The 10,241-nt window shown below is 45.5% G+C and overlaps 1 long non-coding RNA gene across 1 annotated transcript; it reads right to left on the bottom strand.

The window, feature by feature from the left end:
- Positions 1 to 1,307: 1,307 nt before the first annotated feature.
- Positions 1,308 to 4,801, bottom strand: LOC146177210 (uncharacterized). Its single transcript, XR_014701277.1, has 3 exons — positions 4,205 to 4,801; positions 2,230 to 2,401; positions 1,308 to 1,765 (listed from the first exon to the last, which is right to left on the bottom strand). It is a non-coding gene; the product is annotated as an uncharacterized LOC146177210 (long non-coding RNA).
- Positions 4,802 to 10,241: the final 5,440 nt, after the last annotated feature.

Genomic DNA, 10,241 nt, shown 5'->3' on the forward strand with positions numbered 1-10,241 from the left:
GCAGAGAAATGGGGCAATTGAATAACAGTGCCTCAGTAAGCACAGTTTTCTTGGAACTCAATGTGCACTTGAATATAAAATTAAGGCAGTTTCTTTTTTCTAGCATTAATGGGAGAGCATCTTTCTCAAGCAACCATGATTGGTGCAGTTCTGATCCTCACTTTACCCACTGCTGAATATCTTGCAACTGAAAATAAAATTAGTTATAGGCTACCTTCAAAATTTGTAATGATTTGTTGACAGCACTGGAACACGGTGTTTACTACTAAAATATTAACAGCTGGCTCAACTGAAGGCTTCACACAAGGCCTACAGCATACCCTGCACTGGCCAAGTAGATACTGCAGAACCAAACAAAAAAAAACGTGGAAAGAGCATACTTAGTGATGGGGCACTACAAAAAAAAACAACAAAGTGCATGTAATACATAACACATAATGCATTTCTGAACTTTTGCACTTCTTCTTGTGCTAAGTATGAACCAGCCAAGCCCTAGGTCATCGCAATGCTTCCTGAAGTGTTTACATTCAAGTTTTAGTAACAAGGAAAAAGTGTTCTCGCTGCTCTATGTGGCAGTTCTGAAACTTATCACACATTATTCATTGAAAGTGTACTCTGGAGCTTTGAGTTGAGCGACAATTACATGTGCAACAGCAGAGCATTACCAAACAACCAAACAGCAGAAGCTCTAAAAAATGTCAACACTGAAGCATGGCATGTTAAAACATTTTCCACGCATAGCACATAGACATCCAGAACATCAGTGGTGAGCCTCGAGAGGCGGCAGAAAGCTCAAGTGTTCAAGAAGTTGTAATCGTTATAGTGGCAGGCAGTCTGAGCACTTTGAAATACTAAAGGTTCGAATACTAAAAATATGTTGACTAACTTGAAATGCAAAATAACAATTTGGATTTATTGAGAATGTTTACTATAAATGAGAATGTCTATAACAGTGCCACATGGTTAATGCATGAAATGTAAGCATTGTAGTTGAAGGCATTATATTTATAAAGCATGAACCTTGAAACAAAGCAGTATTTTCTCCCAACCAATGTGGTAAATCTAATCTCAGAAGAATTAAAATTATTACATCATTTCAAACTTGGCTAGCAAATTACAGCATTTTTTTAAAACCACTATTAAACTGCATTACCCACCTTCAGAAGCCTGTAGGATAAGACAATGCGGCAAATATTTCTTTTGAAGCAGTCTCAGATTATATATTCCAGAGATTAGGGACATGTTAGGTACTAGCATGAATGAGCAGGTTGAGAGACCCCTTTCCAGCAAATGCTAAACCCCACCAAGCTGCCTGCAAGAGCCATCTGATAAAGCACTGCTGGTCCACTACAGCAGAGTGCTTAGTCAAATGGCACACTGCACCAATCTTGACATTACCAGTGCTTCATCAGGTGACTCTTGTATGCAATACGACGTGGTAAGCATGTGATGGCAGCAGTCTCTTAAAAGTGCTTTTGATTGTACTTACAGTACAAATAATCCTTTCACAGCAAAGAATTCACAGTTGTGATGAAAACTTGTGTAGTATTTCTATTTGAATTATGAATCACTAATACATATTACAAGTTAGACTGTAAGCCATTTTAGAAACAAAGAAAATTCGCTAATAATGTCGGTTTCAAGTAGGCTTCCTGAATATTCAAATGACAAAGAGAAAACTTACAAATGATACGAACAACATCCAGAGCTCCCGGCTGGTTCCCAATGTTTGCCAAGAGTTGCAGAATGCATACTGTCTGTACATCTACAATAGAAATAAGCAACACAACAATGGTGTACCTCCTTGCAGGTAAAAAGAGACAGCCGAGTTTTGAGGCGATAATTTATTGTCTAATTTAGGAAGGCAAATAAATAAAATTGAAAACATGTAGAGGCACGCAAACTGAAAGCCAAACATCTTACAGCAAAGCTTGTGAAGATTTGAATCAGGTATCACCTAATTCTCTGCTACTAGTTGAACAGATTCGAAAAGGCTGCACCATTACAATGGAGAAGAACAATAGGTAATTTAAATTTAGCTAATGCAAAAATTGTTACATATGAAGAAACGCACAGACTAGTTATGGTTTTATTATTATTTCTGATGCTCAGCCATGTTTTTAGTATATCTATAAGGCAATGCAAAATGACAAAAATGTAGGCATTTAGCGAAAAACTGCCAACTAGATAGCACATGCAGCAAACAGAAGGAAACAGCTTAATACTTACGCTTCTTTCTCCTTTCACGTGTTCCCCCAGAACATACTTCGAGCACCCGGGCAATGTCCTTTTTTCTTGCACGAATGGTGTCCTTCAAAACCAAGACAAGTGTCTTGTTAAGGCCAATTTCAACTGCCTCTTTGCCGTCCTTCTTGATCAGCATGTTGACGTCATGTAAGAACTGCAAGTTTGTGTGAATGGTAGCCATAAAGAATTCATTTTACTCAATGTTTTAAGTAACTGAATATTAAAAATCATTGTACAAAAGCTAAGGCAATTGATGCCTTTGTACATATCTGAAAAAAAAAAAAACTGGCATTAGCAAACAGCAAATACAAATATTTACTAAGGTTAGAAAACTGCAAAAACCATCAGTATTTTGCCACTCATCACCAAACTGCAAGCACTAATAAGGAAAGTCTAATATAAAAAATAACAAAGCAAAAATTATGATCCTCCTCCCCTCAACTTGGCACACGGCTGAATGGCAATAAAATATGTAATATATCTCTAAACTAAGGGTCCCCGCTCAGCTTTAAAAAGTAGGCTTCAATTCTTAGAGGCAATCTACAGACATGCATCGTTAGCATATGAAAGTCAAATTGTTTTCTGGACCCTTTAAATCAGTAAACTGCTTTCAACACATACATTACAATTTTTTTAATAACAGTAAGTCACAAATTTGCCTGCAATATGCGCACTGTGATGAGCAAAGCAGGTAAACATATGCGACTAAGGCTATGATAACCGCTTCATATGTACATTTAAGCAAAAGACAAAAAAAAAAGTAAACATCTGGTCAGAATCAAACTCTGTAATAGCAACATCCGGTACAATATTTGGCCACCGAATTCAAGCTGTCGACCTCTACTTGAATGCTGAGGCATCAGGCATCGAATATCCATTTATTCTAGTCTAAAGACACTACAAAAATCAAGTAATGCGGTCAAACAGTTAGTTATGTTGAAATGTGACCACAAAAATAATGAAAACTGGATGGTTTGAACCACATCAGCTGACTTAGCACGTGTACAAATGCCTTAATTGAAGTCTTGCTGAAAATAAAATACGTACCTAAATGACTCTTCGAGAGCGAAAGTAAACGCTATAACAAAAGCAGCATGGTAAAAAAGCAACTTCACACTCCGTGCAACCGCAAAATATGGTCCCCGTAAAATGAAAAATGCTCCCATTGTGATTAAAAAAGGCAAATCCAGACGCGGGGAAGTTAACATAGGCTGATGATAGCGGCATATAGTTTACGCAGTTTGGAATAAACTATTATGCAACCAGGCCGGCCGACCAGCGCACTTCGATGCCGAGAGCACGAGCGCAGAGGCGTGCCGCGCTGAACGGCCGCCGAGAACGAACATAGCCTCCTCGAACAAAAAGTTAAAACAGAACAGCTGCGGGAGGACGCTCCCCGAGCAGCAGGACGGCGCGCGCCTATGCTCCGAGTAAATAAAAAAAAAAGGGGGGGGGGGGTGCAGCGCTCCGAGTGAAAGAAGATGAAGCATGAAGGAGGTTTCAGGAGAGCGAGCGCGAAGTGTAAGAGATAAGGGAGGAGGGGGGAGTCGAAAGTGCTAGGAGAATTAAGGTAGGTAGTACGCCAACATGACCTTGCCGCACGAACGGAAACGGTAGAACAAAACCGAGTCGTTGCGAACTGAGCGCAAGTATCAAACTGTCAAGAAACGAAAATCGTTTCGTGAACCTCCTGCGCGTACAAAATGCAAGGAAACGTAGCACATACATTATTTCTGTTCAAGAAAGTTGAGACATGTTCTTGCGCGAAATCTGCGTAACTCGCCGCGACATCTACCACATGTGCGATGTCATTTTGGCAGCCGGTTGAAAGCAAGCGCGTGTCCCACGTTTTCATTTCAGCACATTCTGGAGCGTTCCGGCACAAAAAGACACAGAATGCAGCAACCCGGTAGGACACTGTTCCTACAAAGCGCAATATACGTGAGAATAGGCTTACCTTTACAGACGATTGCGTCAGCCGCGCAGTACGCTGTCCGCCTTCGTATCACCGGCACCGAACCAGCCAGTGCGATTTCAGCGCGAGTGCAATGTAGTCGGCGCATATACCTCTTAGTCACGCAGAAGAAAAAATCGTCCATGCCTTCTTTCGAACATCTCAAACATAAAGCGGTGCAGCAGTCCTTCGGCCTGAACAAAGCAAAAAGAAGCCCGGACACTTGCCGACACGACAAATGCCCGTTTGCGTTAAACACCACATGTAGAAGGCACTTCACAAGCGTACACACTTCTGTAACACATATGCATGGGAAATGCAACACATTTCACGAGGGTAAACAATCGAAGAAGCACATTCAGCATTCGCCGAAACGTGGTCGAAACGCACTCCACAATGCTAACGGCCATATTGTGAAATTTGAAAAGAGCGTTCGTAGCTACCGGCGGCCTCCTGGCGGTGAAATTTTGTTTTAGTTTCTGTTTCATTTTTAGAAAGCACTCGTGTGTAATTTTAATTTTAGCGTTACTTTTGGTGCTTTATTTAGGTGTTGGGTTATATTAGCAGCGCCGCTTGTGTATAAAAGGCTACGAAGTTACGCAGCCATATACCCCCAGCATGTTAGGTGATATTGCTTGCCCGTATTACCCTAAGGCATATTCTCCAACCAAAGCACCCATTTGGCATGCAAGAGGTGATTTCCAGTGGCACGAACACCCTAGACTCAGGGTGTAAGGGTGTTTTGAATTAGACAAATGCCCAAAAAGGTGTTTTTGTTTTTACAGTGTACTCTATTTTGTTTTCATTCTTGCAACCGTTTGCAAAAAAAAAGAAAAAAATGACGCCTCAACGTGTAGTAAAGAGCACATGACATCAGCACCGTGACAGCATTTGTACTGCTTTCACAATTACTTGAACAGACTTCATCATTCTGCGAACGAAATCTACGCTGATCCCTCCCTTTATCCTGAAGTTTTCGTAATTAATGAAATATGAAAAAAAAAATCAAAACACCCTTACACCCTTGGAGATTGCCGGGGTGCATTTTACTAAATGAACCTTTTCAACACCCCAAAAATCCCAAGTGGGGGTAAAATAGGTGCGAACAGTTAAGAACACCTATTTCACGAAAAAACATGGGTGTTGTAAGGGTGGTAAATGACTAATATACCCTTAAGGGTGCAAAGTGGTTTACAGTGCAGGCTGTCAGACGCTGCGTGTGACTGCTTACGCGGATGATATTACGTTGTATTTGCGTGATGAAGCAAGCCTGCTGCGCCGCCTTCATCTTTTTGACAGATACGGCAAGGTGTCTGGGGCTGCTCTCAATTTGGAAAAAAGTAAATATCTTTTTATTGGCAGGCCAGAAGCGCGCCTTAATGGTGCCCTACCAATTACGCAGAGCGACATCATCCGCATATTTGGCATTCATTATGAGGCACGTGAGATAGCAGCTTCGGTGTGGACTACCGTCTTAAACGAGGTGCGCAGCAAGGTGACTACAGCCAGTGCTTTTGAGCTACCCATGTTGGAGAAACGCTACCTTGTCCCCACTGTTTTCTGCGGGCGAATATGGTACCTCGCACATGTAGCGCATCCACCTCTCAGAATTTTACGTTCCCTTCAGTCTCTTGTAAGTTCATTTTTTGGGGGGCAGGTCGCACAGAACTAGTATGCCATGCGGCACTCGGCCAGCCACGTTCGAAGGGTGGGTTTGCCTTCCCTTCTTTGTCAGTCTGCTGTCGGCTGCTGGCTCTACGCTGCCTTCTTCATTTGCTGCAGGGTGATGAGTGACAGCACGGGTGCTTGCATTTTTTAGGCACAAGAGTGAGGGAGCTTGTTCCTGACATACCACTCAACAGGGGACCTCAGGCTTTCCGGACGCCTGTTTTTTATTCGTGTATGGTGGCATTTCGTCGCCACGCCCGCCATGTGAGCCCTGACTTAGACATCTCGGCGAACAGAGTAGTGGAGTGAATGGAAACGTTACTACTTCCGCTGGTGCCTGCAGAACGTAGGCGAAGGGTGGACTCCACTTGTTGGTTACCACTCACAGCGCCGTTTCTGCCAAGGCATTTACGTGACTTTATGTTGCTTTTGGAGTGGGGGGTTTTGCCTACATGAGCTCGGCTGCAACGATAGGGCATTGTGCGGACCACGCAGTGCCCCAACTGCCCACTTCAGGAATCCAATCGTCACATGGCCCAGCAATGCGTCGTTGTTCGTATTTTTTAGAGGGCAGTTCATGCTGGTTTCAGAAGTGTAGGTATTAACCGATTTCAGATAAATGGTAGATGTCGTCGCGGTCGCTTTGCACGATTGCTGATTGTATATCTGGCGCTTTCGCGTTATGGTGCAATCGTTGTGAGGCTGTCACATCGAGCCGGCGCCGACGTGCGCTTTTCCCTGTCCTGGTGCGTCAACGAAAGGAGATCGTAAGCTTTCTGGCTGAGGAACGTTTCTACCTTGTGGAGCGAGAGTTCATTCGTCAATGGTCGGGCCCTTTTATTTCCGTGTCGGATGGACGTGTCCTGGTTGTTTTTAACCCACCTTGGTACCTGTAATATAATGTAAACATATGTTCATATCGCAACCCACATGTGCAATACATACTGTACATGTGATTGCTGTATATGTTTATATCTATTATATTTGGCAAATTATTCTACACTGTTTATACCTTCATGTACATTGCCATTCAAAATTGTATATATCATCATCAAAAACTACCAAATTGTATTCTGTATGTAAATACTGAATTGTGATGTTGTGAAGAACATGTGATAATTGGATAAAAGACGAAGAAAACCACGTTTGGAGAAAGAAGGAGAGGAAAACGTGGAGGTTGGCTCGAGGAGCGCGAGGCACGAGCAGGGGAGAACAGGCGATAGGATAGGATAGGAAATACGTTAGTTTCTAAAGGAGGGTCTTGTGCTAATAGCAGAAGAGTTCCATCTTCCGCCTTCTCACAGGGTCGGTGCCCCTATTCCAGGGCTCCGCTGAGCTTCGATGCTCGCTGGGCGTGCTGGATTAGAACTAGTTGGCAATCCAAGTCGCTGCTCGAGAGCCGGCTCTCCCACTGTTCCGCACTCGGGTCTTTACGAAAGCTGTCGTTATTACTGCATTGCCACGTGATGTGGTATAACGAAGGTGTGCTACCACACCATGGGCAGGCGTCCCGATATTGTGACGGGTAAATTTTGTTTAGGATATGCAGGCGAGCAGCGGAGCCGATCGGCTGTCCAAGGAGCTCGGAGCGGTGCGCCTTCTGCCAGGCCTGACCCGGGGATCCAGACCTGGGGCCTGCCGGCCGTATCCTGTCCTGTTCCCCTGTTGTCCACGAAGCTCGGAACGGTGGTCGGGCCCGGGAGTGCCACAGCGCCAGCTCTTCACTGGCACGAGCGTTCGGCGCCGTGCTGAGCCCAGGCACGTCGGGGAGGCCTGACGCATCGGCCGTGGAAAGGCAATTCGAGGCCTCTTGCCTCTACTGGGCCCCGTCCGGTGGCCTAGCCTTCCGCTGGGCTTACCGAGGCCCTACTGCACCGACCCTTCAAAACTCTGACTACCCTGAGCGTCTGCACCGGCTTCTCCATCCAACAACATGGTGACTTCTTGACAATTTGTGTTTTGGCATCGTTCCACTTGCTCGTTCTACTCTCGTTCCGTCCATGTCTGCACATAAACGTATTCGTCGTTAAACTGGTCGGTCTGGTCATCCATTTAGATTGCTGTCTCTGAATAAGCCACAGAACAAGGTGGACAGAAGATTTAAAGAAAAGAACCTCACAGATGTATTTGTTCCTTAGGATGTTTCTTATGTATACTTTCCTTTGTTGTTAATCATGTGTAATTCCTATTTTGGTTATTTGTCGCCGCTTATGTGAATGTCTAATGTGAACGTGTAGTGTTTAATAAAACTTTTTCTAAACGCAACGTCCGCGTTTTCCACGGGCTGTGCAGTCCAAGGAGTAAAATTATGTCAAATGGCTCACGATCATGTTGGGTGGCCATCAGGTACCGCACACTGTGAACATTCAACACAAAGTCTTTCTTCGGTGTTGTCTGTAGAACGTCTCAAAATAATATCACATCTTTGCAGGCAATAAAACAGTGTTCGATGTTTTCAGCTGTGTCAGTTGAGATGGCCCATAATTAACAGAAGAAACAAGAATATTTTTTTTGTGAAGGCACACTTTCACAGGTAGAACTTCGGCATAAAGTTTAAAGAAAAACGTTTTAGTATAAGGCGAAATCGGCATTTTACGTGCTCTTCTCATTATATTGTGCCCCACACAATTTTAATAGAGAGAACGATATAATGGAGGCGGGAACAGCATAGATATCAATTCTTTGTATAAATGTTTCCTTGAAACAGAGAATAAGTACTCATAAAAAAGGCGAACTGCCAGAAAACGCATTGTCATAAACTTTCTTCATAAAACTTTGGAGGACGCTTAAGCTTCGCTTTTAAGAATGGAACGCGATAGCGTTATTGCGCCCCGTTCGCACCATATACTCATTTGGTAAGACGCCAGACTACTGTGCCGGAGTACCCGGATTCATACCCGACCTCGGCGGCTGCGTTTCCATGTAGGCGAAACGGAGTGGCGTCCGTGTGCTGCTGCGATGTCAGTGCACGTTAAGAACCCCAGGTGGTCGAAATTTCCGGAGTCCTCCACTATGGCGTCTCTCATAGCCTTAGTCGATTTGGGACGTTAAACCCCACAAACCTAACAAACTACCATGATTTGTTTGTCGCGCTTTTGAGTGACAGAAAGACGTAGTTCACTTGCTGCAATTAACCCAGCAACAACGACAACACAATTACCAGCTCTGTTCTCTACTTAGCAAAAACCTGTAAAAACTCAGTAGAAGAAATTCCCGCACTCACCAAACCTCGCAGCCAAGAATCTAACGCAGTCGTTCCGCTGCAGGCAACCATTCATTACACAGAGCTCGTTGCAAGCCTCCTGGCTTTCCGTTGAGCTGCTTGTTGCACGGGTCACGCCTAGGACATCTCTGCTCGTCCCACCAGATGTTGCACTTCGGTCAGGCCTGGCTCATCTCACCGACCACAGTCACGGCTTGGTCGTCCTCGTTCCTCCGCTGTTCACTAGTCGTTGGACGACGGTATCGCCTTGCTCGTCTGACTCGCCCCTCCGACCCCGGTTACGGCTTGATCGTCCCGCCGCTGAGTACCAGTTATTAGGTTCGGGCTTGCGCCTGTGTATCACACCGCTGCCAGCAGTTAGTGGTTTGGGTCGCGCGCCTGAGTATCGTGCCGCTGCCACCAATTATGACATGCGGCTCGCGGCCCTTCAGTAGCATTGGCCAGGCGGCTCCGTGGCTCGGCAGACGGCAACAACGGTCCCAGCAAAGTCGAGGCGTCTTCTAACGAAATAAGTTTTACTAAAACATCATGAAGGAACGGGTAGAGAAGCTGGCCCGGAGAGAATACAGTCACGCTCACACAGCTGGTGCCTAGCGTCGACACAGCGACGCCTTCCAAAGTAGTCTCTGTCGCAGCGGAGTCTGCCGCTGCTGTTTATAGGCTGGCCAGTTCACAGGGAAAGGGAGAGAGCCCTGCATGTTCAGACAAGGCGATGACTCAATCGCAGGTGGCGCGACCACATCTCCTCCACCTCCTGCAGACGGGCGAGGGTGACGCACTCTCCCTCGAGCGCCGGGCTTGGCCAGCGTTTGGACACACTCCTGGCGTGTGGCAAGATCACGCCAAGACTTGCCCGCGGGAGGAAGCGTTGGGCGGCCGATGGACGGCACCAAACTGGCCGAACCGCTCGCTGTTCTGGCTGTTGCTGTGCGGTGGCCGCGTCTGTTGTCCCATTTGTCGATGGCGAAACGTAACACCCTTCATATGCGACTTCGTGGAGCGCAAACCACCGTGCTGAGCTATATTGCCCAAACTGCCTCGCAGTTTGACAAGACAAACATTTCTCACCTTGCGGTTGCCCTGTTAACGCGACACCACGCAAAACTAGCTGTTCGCAAAACCGCCTCACGCCATGTCACGTCACCGCGG

This window comes from Amblyomma maculatum, chromosome 10, assembly GCF_055883805.1.
Source record: "Amblyomma maculatum isolate TAMU_Amacu chromosome 10, ASM5588380v1, whole genome shotgun sequence".
In the NCBI taxonomy this organism is placed as follows: domain Eukaryota; kingdom Metazoa; phylum Arthropoda; class Arachnida; order Ixodida; family Ixodidae; genus Amblyomma; species Amblyomma maculatum.